General features: G+C 40.9%; 1 pseudogene; it reads right to left on the bottom strand.

The window, feature by feature from the left end:
- Positions 1–12,232: 12,232 nt before the first annotated feature.
- Positions 12,233–13,638, bottom strand: LOC143388884 (ubiquitin carboxyl-terminal hydrolase 21 pseudogene; annotated as a pseudogene).
- Between the last annotated feature and the right edge of the window lie 181 nt (positions 13,639–13,819).

Here is a 13,819-nt window from a genome sequence, read left to right as displayed (position 1 = left end):
CAAGAAACTTCTAGAACTAGTAAATGAATTCAGCAAAATGCCAGGATATAAAATCAACACACATAAATCAAAGGTATACCTGTATATCAGTTACAAATCCTCTGAAATGGAAATGAGGAAAACTATCTCTTTCACAATATCCTCAAAAAAAATAGATACTTGGGAATCAACTTAACAAAAGAGGTGAAAGATCTATACAATGAAAACTACAGAACCTTAAAAGAGAAATAGACCTTAGAAGATGGAAATATATACCTTGCTCATGGATAGGCAGAATTAATGTTATTAAAATGTTCATATTACCAAAAGCACTTTACATATTCAATGTGATTCCGAACAAAATCCCAATGGCATTCTTCACAGAAATAGAAAAAGCAATTACGAAATTCATCTGGAAAAATAAGAGACCCAGAATAGCTAAAGCAATTCTAAGCAGCAAGAGTGAAATAGATGGTATCGCTATACCAGGTCTTAAACTATACTACAAAGCAATAGTAACAAAAACAGGAGGGGACTGGCACCAAAACAGGCTGGTAGACCAATGGTACAGAATAGAGGACACAGGGACCAACCCACAAAATTAAAACTAGTTAAAGCTGCTAAAAGCATGCACTGGAGAAAGGATAGCATCTTCAAGAAATGGTGCTGGGAGAATTGGAAATCCATATGCTCAAAATGAAATTGAATCCCTATCTCTCACTATGCACAAAAGTTAACTCAAAATGGATCAAGGATTTAGGAATAGAAGAAAAAGTTGGCCCTAATCTCCATCACATGGGTTTAAGCCACAAGTTCCTTAATAAGACACCTATAGCACAAGAATTAAAACCAAGAATCAACAAATGGAATGAATTCAAACTGAGAAGTTTTTTCTCAGCAAGAGAAATGTTATATGAGGTGAATAGGGAGCCTACATTCTGGAAACAGATTTTTACCCCTCACACATTAGATAGAGCTCTAATCTCTAGGGTATACAAAGAACTCAAAAAGTTAAACAGCAACAACAACAACAACAACAACAACAACAAAAAAAAAACAGCCCAATCAACAAATGGGCCAAGAACCTGAACAGACATTTCTTAGAAGAGGATATACAATCAATCAATAAATACATGAAAAAATGCTCACCATCTTTAGCAATCAGAGAAACGCAAATTAAAACTACTCTAAGATACCATCTCACTCCAGTAAGAATGGCAGCCATTATGAAGTCAAACAACAACAAGTGCTGCCAAAGTCTGGATGGGCAAATACACGGGGGGGGGGGGGCGTGAGTGACAAGCAACTTGTGAAGGTTGAAACCGTGGGAGCCGTTTTTTGCAGGACAGCAGAGGTATTTATACCTAACTCATTATACATAGTTTGTTTCAATTATCATCATCTAGATACAGCAATTGGTCATTAAGGAATCGTCATCATCTTAATAATTACATACAGCTTAACTTAATTAACATCAGCAGTCAGTCATTAAGGAATCTCCATCATTTTAATGGCTCGCTGGCTTTACTTCTCAAACCACTCCTCCTAGCAAAATGCCAGGTGCCATCTTGACTTTATCATGGCCCTCAACAAAGTGCTGGCAAGGAAGCAGGAAAAAAGGTACACTCATACATTGCTGATGGGACTGCAAATTGATGTAGCCAATTTAGAAAGCAGTATGGAGATTCCTTGGAAAGCTGGGAATGGAAACACCATTTGACCCAGCTATTCCTCTTCTCAGTCCATTCCCAAAAGACCTAAAAAGAGCATACTACAGAGACACAGCCACATCAATGTTTTTAGAAGCACAATTCACAATAGCTAGACTGTGGAACCAACCTAGATGCCCTTTCAATGGATGAATGGATAAAAAATGTGGCATTTATACACAATGGAATATTATTCAGCACTAAAAAATAACAAGATCATGGCATTTGCAGGGAAATGGATGTCATTAGAGCTGATGATGCTATGCGAAGTTAGCCAATCCCTAAAAAACAAATGCCAAATGTCTTCTCTGATATAAGGGGGGTGACTCAAAGTGGGGTAGGGAGGATGAACAAGAGATGAAGATTACCTCTAGATAGGAAAGAGAGGTGGGAGGGGAAAGGGAGCCAGAAGGGGAATTGCATGGAAGATGGAAGGAGACCCTCATCGTTATACAGAACACATGTATGATGATGTGAGGAAAAAACAAAAGAAGTGTGTCACATTACATTGGGTAGAGAGAAGTGATGGGAGGGAAGGAGAGGGGTAGGGTGTAAGGAAGGACAGAATAGACATTGTTATTGCTGAGTGTATATATATGACTGCATGACCAATGTGATTCTGCAATCTGTATACTCAGAAAAATGAGAAATTATATCTCATCTGATTCAAATGTAAAAAAAATAAAAATAAAAATAATATTTTAATTAAAAAAAACACAAACAACTCTTGCTACTGACAGCCTGGGGCTGCTGGAAGAAGAGGCTAATTTCCAATATGGGAAAGAACTGCAATCCATTAGCCATGTCTGTCGGGAATATGGAAGCTCTATGTCCATATCCTGAGGGTCTCTACTCCCCTGTGACATGAAACATCATGGCCCCAGAAAGAAAAAACTGGCTCACTTCCCTGCTACCAACTATCACAAACACTGCACAACACTGGTGGGCTCCCTTCACAAAGGACACCATACCATAGCCCTGAAAGTCACTTGCAAGTAGGGGCAGTGGATGCTGGGTATAAAGTTCTGTTTAGGGCCACAAACAAGTCAAGATGGCCCCTGGAATTTTGCCAGGAGGAGTGGTTTGTGAGCCAACACCACGGAGCCAGTAAGATGGTGGAGATTCCTTATTGGCTGACTACTGTATCTAAATGATGCTAATTGAGACAAGCTGTGTGTAAACAGATGGATATATATACCTCTGCTGCCTGGCAATAAAGCGGTTCCCACTAACTGAACTAAGTTGCTTGTCACCGCCTGGTTATTTGCCCAGCCAGACTGTGGCAAAGTTCATTCTTGAGACATTTGCCTAGCATTCTCTAGGCCTGGGGCTTCCATCTGAGCTTCCCTCAACTGCCCACCCTCCATAGCAGACACAAGAAAAGAAAAAGGCATGGTAGTCAGGCAGTCAGCCCTGGGTCTATAGGGAAAGATACCTGGAATTCAAATGGCTTTCAATGGAGAAGTCGCTGAACCATGATACATGCAACAAAATAGTTGTTGATTTATAGATTCCATCTCAGATAGAAAGAAAATGATTACTAATTTGCTAAAAAGAATGTTACTGAGAGGAATACATAATCTTCTTTTCCCCCTGGCACTTGTCTCCATGTCTATTTCTTTCTATACTGATGGAATATTTTAAAGAAACTCATAAGTAGAGGGGAGGAATTCTGAACCACCCAGCTCAGTCCATTATCACCTTGTAGCCAATTTTATTTCATCTCTGTCTCAATTAGTTTTCCCCTTTATGGATTGTTTTGATGAAAATCCTGAAATCCTGTCATGTTACCCACACATACTTCAATATATTTTCCTCAATGTGGCCTCTTTCAAAAAGTATATTTAAAATTCCATTATCAGAACTTTAAAAAATTGCATAGCCAAGCCAAGCACATTGGCACATTCCTGTAATCTCAGCAGGTTGAATGGCTGAGGCAGAAGATTGCAAGTTCATCACCAGCCTCAGCAACTTTGTGACACCCTTTCTCAAAAGAAAATATAAAAATTGGCTGGGGATGTGACTCAGTGGCTCAGCACCTATGGGTTCAATCCCCAGAATGAAAAAGTAAAGTAAAAATGTCCTTAGGCAGTCATTAAGAAATTTGACCATTTCTGTTTAATGCATAAGTTTGTACTCATGCTTTCAATAGTGAACACTCATTTGAGCCTATACAGAAGAGAGGAAGTTTTACAGGGGACCCACGAATAGACACATGCAATGAACAAAAGGAAGCAGAAGAGGAGAAAAATAAATCTTCCAGGTTCCTTGTATATGCTTTTTCTAGTTCAAAGTGTACTTGTTTTCCATTTATAAATTAAGAAGTTAAAGTGATATATATATATATATATATATATATATATATATATATATATATATATATATATATAATATATAATATATACACACACACACACACACACACACATATTTTTTTTTCAGTGTGATCTCAAACATATTTCAAAGCAGTCTGAGAAAAATAAGTAAAATAATAATTTACTTAATTATAGATGGAGATAGTATGGGTGATTTTATTTCTTTTTCTTTTCAAAGCAATTTCCCAACTTTCTAAATTCAATTAAACTCCTCCTTCCCTGTTATGAAGGTTGCCACACAAGTGCTCTAAAACTGAGCTACAGCCTTTGTAAAATTTTGAAACATGGTCCCACTATGTTAAAAAGCTAGCCTTGAACGTCTCATCCTGCTGCCTCATATACTTCTGAATCATATAATGTATACTTTAAAATGAATTCTGCCTTTCTTTTGAAATCAAAAATTGTATTAAAGAATTCAAGAAGGTGAAAAAAATTAGGAAACTGTATTTTATGTAAGCAAAAAAAAAATGGTAACACCATGCCCAGGAGACATAACCTTTGCTCAGAAGAGTCATGGCTGCTGCTGCTGTAAAAGCTCAGGGAGACTTTAAGTCAGGAGAAGAGAAAACAGGAGAAGGAAAAACCAGTGTGCACATTCCATAATGATGGTGGAGATCAGTACTCCTGAGAAAGCCCCCAGGTCCACACAGAAGACAGGTCTGATAGAAGCCTTCTATAGTGTTTCCAACAGCACTTCTGAAAATGTGGTCTTCTTTCCACCCAATCAAGATTTGTAAAAATGCAGCTTCTGGGTACTTCTGAAGGGCAGACAATATGCTACATGGACCCACCTGGTTTGGGGGGTTTACCCCTGCATCCCTTGTTATTTGCCACAGCTAAAAGGCTCATCAGATCTGTTATGGCTTTTAAATCTCTCCCATTAAAAGGTTTGGTCTTTCCAGGACTCCCACTATTGGAGAACCTAGGAGGGTTTTCCACCCAAAAAATCCACTATCCCACTGGCCTTCCCAATGGTTCAGAATATAATTTTTTATTCTGCATTTTCAATCCTTTATTAAAGTGCTTTTATAGTTCTCATTTGGTCTTGAACATAACCATGAGTGATCAGTACCATTAAGGAACAGTAGCAGTGAACTGTCTCTGACAGGTGCTGGTTCGTGCAGGCACTTTTCAGAACCAGCTGGATCCCCACTAGCACCAAAGTTGGGGACCAAACTGGGTGGCCTAAGTTCCCTAGCAACAACCCACAAGCAGGGCTCTTACTGGCTTTGACAGTCTTCTCCTCCTCTCCAAGCTCTCTGAACCAATGATGATGTAAAACCCTTAGATTTTCTTGGCTTGCAGGGCTGCAGCCTTCTCTGACTTCAGCTTCTGGCTCAGCTCTGTGGTTCTGTAGGACAAGAAGAAATGCCTATACCAACTGGATGGCATGACATTTCTAGAAGATGAGAGTTAAATCAGTGATGAGAACACAGTGTAGATAAAATTTTGTATTAAGTATTCTCACTGCTTTTGAAAAGTGTTTTACAGTTCTCAGTTGTTCTTTAACAAGCTTGTGAGACATTTTTGTTCTTCAATGATTGAAGCCTTTAATGTCTCCCCTCACTACCAGTCATCCACACATGTGATGTGACATGGCTTCCTGGAGGAAACAAGAGTCTTCAGGGAGCTCTTTCACACCAGACTAGTAATCTAGTTTATTCCATGAAGATTGCTCTGAGGTATCCCTATTAAAACCCTTTAGCCCAACCAGACTTACTGTTCCCATTGCTCATTGATTTCCAAAAGGGTGAAAGGCTGAGGAAGGATTTGTTTCTGCAAAGAAGAAACACAAAGAACCACAATTGTCACCTGACACTGTAAGGCCTCTTATTGGCCTGAACTACCTTCTTCTTGACCTTAGAGCTTGCATAGATAGATGTTTCAGAGAAGACTCCTTTGCTCTAGTACAAATGTCTGCTTGGTCTTGCCAATCTTCTAGAGATGGGAAGTGCAAGCAATTCTACTGGCAAACCCTTTTAATACAATGTGTCAGTAAGAGGCATCTTTGTGAGGCTGGAGCTAAAATATTCCCAGCTAGCATTTATCCAGCCTCCCTGGAACTAGCCACAAGGCATTTTTTCCACCCCTGATCTTTTAGAAGGCCTTCAAAAGACTAAAGAGTCAATTTTCAAAGCACAAAGTGGAGCCCAGATACTCACACATCCAGAGGGCATAAGTGGAGCCCACTGGTCTGTGAGGAAGAGGCTGAGCCCATGTGGTACTGGGTTCTGGTAGAAGACAGGGAACCATGTAGAAACAAAACCCTTGGAAGAGATGCCAGAATGTTTTCTGCTCTCTCGCCCCAGGGAAGCAGTTTCCCTTCTGCCCTGGTGAGCCCCAAGAAGTAAGAGCACCTGCCTCTGGAGTGTCTGGTGTCCAGGCAGAACAAAAGCACATGGGGATAGACAAGAGCCACAGGAAGTGGTGGAGGCAGCTGGAATGGGGGCAGATGAGGTACCACGGCCCTACTGAATGCAGGCAGCAGACCAAGGCATGTGTGAGGTGCTCTGCTGCCCGCCAGAGAGCCCTCCATCTTACCAAGAACCTGCCCTGCCTCCAGGGTTTTCCTGTCCCAGGAATTGACCCCCTCCCTACAGGGAGTCATAAGGTTGTTAATTAAGACTTTGGCTCCACCCCATAGCCCTGTAGGCTTTGAATTAGAATGAATTCTCATTTTTGTTTTTCAATTTGTTTACAACAACAACAATGGCTCAGAGCCCAGTGATATTATCATCTTGCTAAGGACTGTGGACAACATAAGATACTGGAAACTACCACTGATGTATAAAACAATAATAGCTGAAATGAACAGAATCTTTTAAAAATTAATATTAGGAGCTGAAGTATAGCTCATTGTTACTTTACTTAGCATGCATACAGCCCTGGGTCCAATTCCAAGCACAAAAACATGTAAAATGATAAATCATGCAATGTGAATGCGACCAGCATGACATTAGGAATAAAACTTGGCGAAGTCAGTAATAGGGTCTTGAAAGCTAAAGACTAAGTTTCAACATTATTTTCTGTAGCTTAACTATTTCAGATCTACTTTTCCCTTCTTGCTTTATTTCAATTATTAATAGATTTCTTAAGCATGCAAATTCATTTCAAACATCAAAGATACAATTACATTTAAGTTAATAACCTTTTAGATTAGATCCTAATTTCACTGGTAAATGGTAAATCTTCCACAAGATATAAAAAGTTTATTCAAGCCGTCTTTTAAAAAAAAAAGAGCAGAAGAGTACAAAGGGGGCACAGAATTAGTCAGCACTTCCAGACATAAAAGAGATGCAAAGTGCAGGAAGAGCTCAACTTGTTACAAAGTCAGTTTTGCAGGTTGCAAATGGTGTTTGCCTCATTTGGTCAGTACAAACCTCTCTGCTGTGATTGGTTGGGACTCTCTGTTAATTGAAAAATAATTCTCTTAGCAAGGCTTTCAGTATCTAGATAATAAAAAAAAATTGCAAATGGAGGCTAATTTCACAATACCATTGTTGTACAAGAGCCACAGAAGAATAATGTGTACACGGAAGACATGGAGCCACACTAAACCTCCTAGACTATTTCCACATGGAATTATAAACAGCAATCCAGGACCTTTTTGACTGAATGTGATCTACGCCCAATTAAATGCCAGTCTTGTTGCAAAAGTATCCATGGGATATATCAAAGTGCATAAATGCATTCTATTGTCATGTATAGCTAATTAAAACAAAAAGAAATTTAAATGTCCATGGGTATGCAGAAGACCAGCCTCTTGGAAAAGATGCAAGAGACTTCATCAAGCCTCAGCTGCAGCCAAACCTACAGTTACACAGTTTTTATGTTCTACCAGGTACTCCATGGAAAGCGCAGCTCTCCAACCAGGAAAAGTGGCTCAGCCTGGGTGCACCTCGAGCCTTCTGCTAGCCTCCCCACCTCCCTGGGGCTGGCTCCAGAAACCTCCTTGCTGTCCCTTCCACAGGGACTCCTGCCACTCAGCCAGAGCCTGACCAGGTCCTAAGGTCTCTCTCCACGTGTCTGTTGGTGGGTGGGTCCGCCCGCACAGGCCTCAGTGCAAGCACTGCTTCCTGCAGACAAGCTTCTGCCCCGCCCAGAGACACCGCCCCTCCAAGGCCCCCGCCCTTCAACTCCTGCTCACCTCGCCCCTTCCGCCCCCTGCCCCCTCTGAAGGAGGCCCCATACCCTCACTTGGCCCTCCATTCCAGCTCCAGACAGGCATGCTAGACCAGAAGTGGCAGCACACTGAGGAGGGTAGAGGATTTGGAGGGTTGCCTCCCCTGACCCCGTTCCTTTCCCACCTGGATACCAGCAGTCGGCAGGGTCCTGGGAGACTCACCTGGCTCAGGGCACTAGAGGACCTGAGTACTGCAGGACCTGAGTCCTGCTATCAAGAGGTTCCTTCGCAGAATCCTGTCAGCTGGAAAGATGCACAGGCCCTTCAAAAACCCAACAAAGGAATCAGCTGTGAGAAGAGGGTGGCACAAGACTCTGTCCCTCTGTAGGAAAGAAAAGCAATATTCAGTTTTAATTATTTAATACCAACATTTTCCCTGTCTTCCACATACTTTCTAAATTAATGCAGTAATGAACCTTATTCAGATTTTTCTACTTTTAATGTATTTCTTGTTTGGTCATGAAAATTTTCAGGCTTAGAATACTTATTGATATTTACATAAAATCCTAACAATTTAAAAAACTAAAAGTTCTCTTTAACATGACTTTTTCAGAGTTAAAAAAGTTAGGGAGAGGAGGGGAATTCTAGGATGGCTGACAACAAGCAAATTTTCCTTATAGTTTAAATCATTATTCATTATAACTTCTATTAAGGGATGATCCTTGCTCTTTTAAAATTAAAAACATTTCACAGCTTGTGGCTAATCACTAAAAGCACTTATAGTTCTTAGCAGTTTCAAATAAAGTTCAGAATAAATTGTAGAAATCATGTATTCTATAAGTGGAGGACAGTGTGGAGACAAGAGCAGGTAGTTCAGTAAAGGATCATTGTGTTCCTTAAAAATGTCAATGTTTTATTCTGATTTACAAATCATCTGAGGATGGAAAAACCCAACATTCCTTTTTCGCTTTTAACTTGAAAAAAAATAAAAGATTCAATTATAGTATATAATATGGGATATGACATAATAACCCAAAATCATATTTTCAAGGTCATATAGATCTCTGACTTAGTGTTCATGATAGTAAATGAAAACTTTTAAAAGCTGTAATACCAAACAGGCATGATGGTGCATGTCTATAATGCCACCTCTGCAGGAGGTTGAGGCAAGAAGATAACAAGTTTGAGGCCAGTCTAGGCAACTTAGCAAGGCCATCTCAAAATACGTAAAAAAAAAAAAAAAAAAAAAAAGACTGGGGACTTAGCCCAGTAATATAGTACTCACCTAGCATATTCATGGCCCTAGTAACACACACACACATACATACACACACACACACACACACACACACAAATATAATACACAATTGTTATCAAAATAACCACAATGATAACATCATCACCATCACTATCATTTTTTGGTAGCCTGGCAGGAATTCTCTCAATTTTTACTCCTAATCATATGATGAGGAAGTTGATACTATCATCCCACTGTACAACTGGCTAATTTTGAAAGAAAAAAAATCATACATCCATAATATACATAAAAATATTGAGAGAAAATACATTAACACAATGTTGAAAGGATTGCGTGTTTAAAATATTGATCCAAGGAAAATATAATACTAAAATCATCAACATTTGTTTGATTGTACATTTTTTAACTTTATATTAATGTTGAGCAATATTTATTTAGGAAATTCAATAAATATTTTAAAAGTAAATAAGGTTTATTATAGAAAATCACTTAGTATTTAGATAACAAATTCTCTCCTGAATATTTTAGAAGCTTTGGAACTAGGAGAGTCCATTTATATGAAAACAGCATTTTACATTTTGGGGGGATACAAAGGGTTTGAACTCAAGGGCACTCAATCACTGAGCCACATCCCCAGTCCTATTTTATATTTTCTTTTCAGACAGCATCTCACTGAGTTACATAGCACCTCACTTTTGCTAAAATTTCAAACTGTTAATTTAAAAATACCTATGAAAAAAGACAGCTAATTTTAAATGTTTGAATATATTGTTATTGATTTTTTAAATCAAAGTGTTTGGAAGAATTTTATAATGCATGACATGTATGAAAAGAAACTTGAGGAATTGACACAGTCTTTGGCACCGAATATGATCAATGTGCTTTGGAAAATCATGTGTGGGATGCAAAAATGAAAAATACATAGTTTATGTTACTCTGAAGTATTTACGTTCTTGTATCACACATGAAGTTTTATCCGAGAAAGACGGAAGCATGTCTATGTCAAATAATTTGTACACAATCTCAGTCATCAATCATATGTGTTAAATATGATAATCTTTTATATTGTTCCCTTATAAAAGATGTCTATAAAATTGACAATCTTGAATCCATCTTCAATGGAGACAGTGAAAAACTAACCCTATCTTCAAATTATGTCCAATTTAGGGTAACAAACTAGATTTATCTTGTCACTTAAAATGGGAGTATGGAGAGATAGAGGAAACAATAATTTTCAAGTCAATGGGTAGGAGGAAACAAAAGATCAATTCCTAAGACACGGTACAGAAAAGAAGGAAGCCTTATGATCAACTCAGTTCATTCAAAGTTCCCAGGCCATCAATTTGTACAATGAACATTGAGGGACCAGGCTGACTCTCAGATTGAGGATCTGGGGCTTAGATTGCAGAGGAAGAAAATGACTAGAATTTGCAGCACATAGGTTAAGAAGTGTGGGAACTTATGCATAGAGACATACTGGAACCATGTTGGGGGTCTCCCTCAATTTTGAATTTGATCAGTAGATATGTATAAATAATTTGGGAAAAAAATCAGAATGATGAGAGATCAAAGTGTCCAGCACTCACACAGGTTTAGTAATTGTACCCTGATTCACCTATTACGGAGGAAAAAGTTATGATTTATTGTACCTTAAATAGAGTGCACAAAGTTCTTCCACTCAGGGTAAGAAATAAATCTCATTAATGTTAGCATTACCCCATTCTCTTTGACCTGGAATTGTGTGACAGAATCCCCAGCCAGCCTTTCTCTAAGAACACCGAAAAGGATAAATACCTTTCTGAGTAATCATTTGCATCCTAGAAAAAAGATCTCCACAGCTTATGATGGTGCTCTGTGCTCAGGAAGGACTTGCAGCCAGACTCTACCCCAAAGTGGATGGGGAGCCTGGGCTAAGACCAGTGAGCAGAACCACCGGGATTGGGCCCAATGGGGCTCACAGCAAGGATGAGCATTCCCTTGCTGTCTCTTGGGTGCAGACTGGTGATCCTCTGTGTGTGTGTGGGAGGGGTACAGGTCCTGAGAAGAAATGAAGATCTTAGTGTAGCTGTTGTGAAAGGACAGCATCCATCCCAGATCAAGATCTGATCTGGGACATAACTGTCCCTTTCACAGACCAGGTTACCCAGCCTCAGGAGGTGTTTCAGCCAACAGCAGCTGTGGTTCATGTCCAGCCTTCCTGACCTTCAGGTAAGCCACAGCCCCACCATGTCACTCCCCACCAACCCTCCAAACATGGATGCTCTAATGGCCCTGGGTGACTAGGAGAATGGCTGGCTGGGGATGCTGTCACACAAATCCAGGTCAGCTGGATTTGCTAGAACATGAGCAGGAAATCAGTGACCAGTAATAGCAACAGCACACAAAGGCGGACACACAATATGTTCATGGAGGCCTTCAAGGCCACTCCAGCCTCACATGGGGAAACGGAGGCACGGCCTCACATTGTTCTTTGGGTTCCCAAATATGTTTTTTTTCTTAATTTATTCACAAAAAGTTAAGTTTCAGAGTTCATAGGGGCTGTACATGGGCAGAAGTCTGGAAAGCTCTGTACACAGGGCTGAGTGAAAAGGAAGCCTCCAGATGGAAAGGTACTTTTAGTAAAAAAAAAAATAAAAATGGTAACTACATCCACTCCACCCTGCTCCCCAAATAAAAATACAGAAAAAGAGATAGCTCAGGTCAATGGGGACCCTTGGACTTAAGGGTGTTTTAAGGGTTTCACAGATGGCAGGGCTTACAGGGGCTGTCCTAAGCACTGGGAAGGCCCCTACATTAGTTGGTAGAACAGCACATAGCCTTCACTGGATGCCACTTGATTTTCACTTATAGGGGAGACACAAGATTCATCATAGACATGCCAACCAGTCTGGCTTTGGCACAGGGCTGTGTACTGGCCAGAGTGGACACTGCCTGAGTGATTGCAAAGGGCATAAAGCTCATAAACAGGGTTCACAGTTTTGTCACTGGTAAAGTCCCCTAGGCTCATTTGCTGCAGTGGGAAGTCTACATCTACTGAAATTTTCGTGATGGTGCCTTGGGAGGTGGAGAATTGGTTCAGATGGAGAATGAGGATTGAGGGGAATCTTTGTATTGTCAACTTTTTGGTACTTTGTGTTTTCTGGCAACATCGGTCACACAATGGGGTATTCTCCAAGTCTATCTCTTCTTCCTTGGTGAAAAGATTGAAACAATCCCACAGAGACACCTTCTCCCCAGAAAATCCTTCCTTGGGGATGGGCAGGGACAGATCAAAAAAACCCTCAAAGGTCATGGAGCGATACCCACAGGCCTGGCACATGCAACAACTTTTCAACTGGCGCACAAACAGGTCCACAATCTTGCTATCCTCTCGTTCCAGGTAATGCTTCCACATTAGGTTGGCTCGATCATCATCACTTAACTCAGGTTCTTTGAGCAGAGTCTCTCCTCTGAGAGGTGGAGACGGAGCTGGATCATTGGCCAAGATTGGTGGAGCCCGGCAACCTTGTCTGTTGAGTTCATGGTGTAGTCTTTCCATGAGGAGTCTCAGGAACTCTTGGGCATCCTGCTGGTTGTTTCCAGAAAAGAAGGGAATGCATTTCTGGAAGACATCTTGGAATTCAGTAGGATCCACAGATTCACAGGAGTTAGGGTGCCAGAGGGCACCAATCACATCTGCAAAGGCTTCAGTAAGTTCTTGGTCCTGGCCCATTTCAGGCACCTCTTGACGGAAGTCTCTTCATAGACAGAAGTCTCTAAGAGGCCGAGTGCTGCTCAAGCACTGTAGCACAGCATTCAAGAAGCATGTATTTCCTAGATTTTGGAGGCCAACATGACCAGAGCCCAGAAGTAGTGTATGATGAGCAAATGTGGAATTTGCTAAGTTGGTCCAGAATGGGATGGGCAGGAACACAGTTGGGGGTGGTGAGCCAGGCAGGGGAACCCTATGATCTGCCTGAAGGGGATGAGGCCCCAAGGTCTGTCCTGATCCAAGTTCCAGTTGCTTGAGCCATTCATCAGTGGGACCTGGCAGGGGAGGAAAATGTCATAACATAGAGTTTGGCCCAGGGGCTGAGTTCCCGTGCTCCTTGCTGAAGGCCCACGGTACAAATTGTAGCTTAGATCTCACGTGGGATTGGACATTGACAGGGGTTTTAAGGTCCTGCTCATGCAGTGCTGAGAATCCAGGGGCATTGTGGAAACCACAGGCTGGACCTGTCCCACCATGAGGTGATGTAAAGGCCAAACAGGGCCAGGCTCTAGCTCAGGTTCACCCCCACCTTACTTCACACAAACCCCTGCCAGCCAGACAACAGCTATGGCCAGAGATGTTGCCCAGATAACTCCTTCTGCAAGGACCACTGCCATCTTTTTT

The sequence above is a fragment of the Callospermophilus lateralis genome, unplaced genomic scaffold (assembly GCF_048772815.1).
Source record: "Callospermophilus lateralis isolate mCalLat2 unplaced genomic scaffold, mCalLat2.hap1 Scaffold_45, whole genome shotgun sequence".
Lineage (NCBI taxonomy): Eukaryota > Metazoa > Chordata > Mammalia > Rodentia > Sciuridae > Callospermophilus > Callospermophilus lateralis.
The sequence above is the reverse complement of the archived record's forward strand: the minus strand, read 5'-3'. Positions and strand labels throughout refer to the sequence as shown.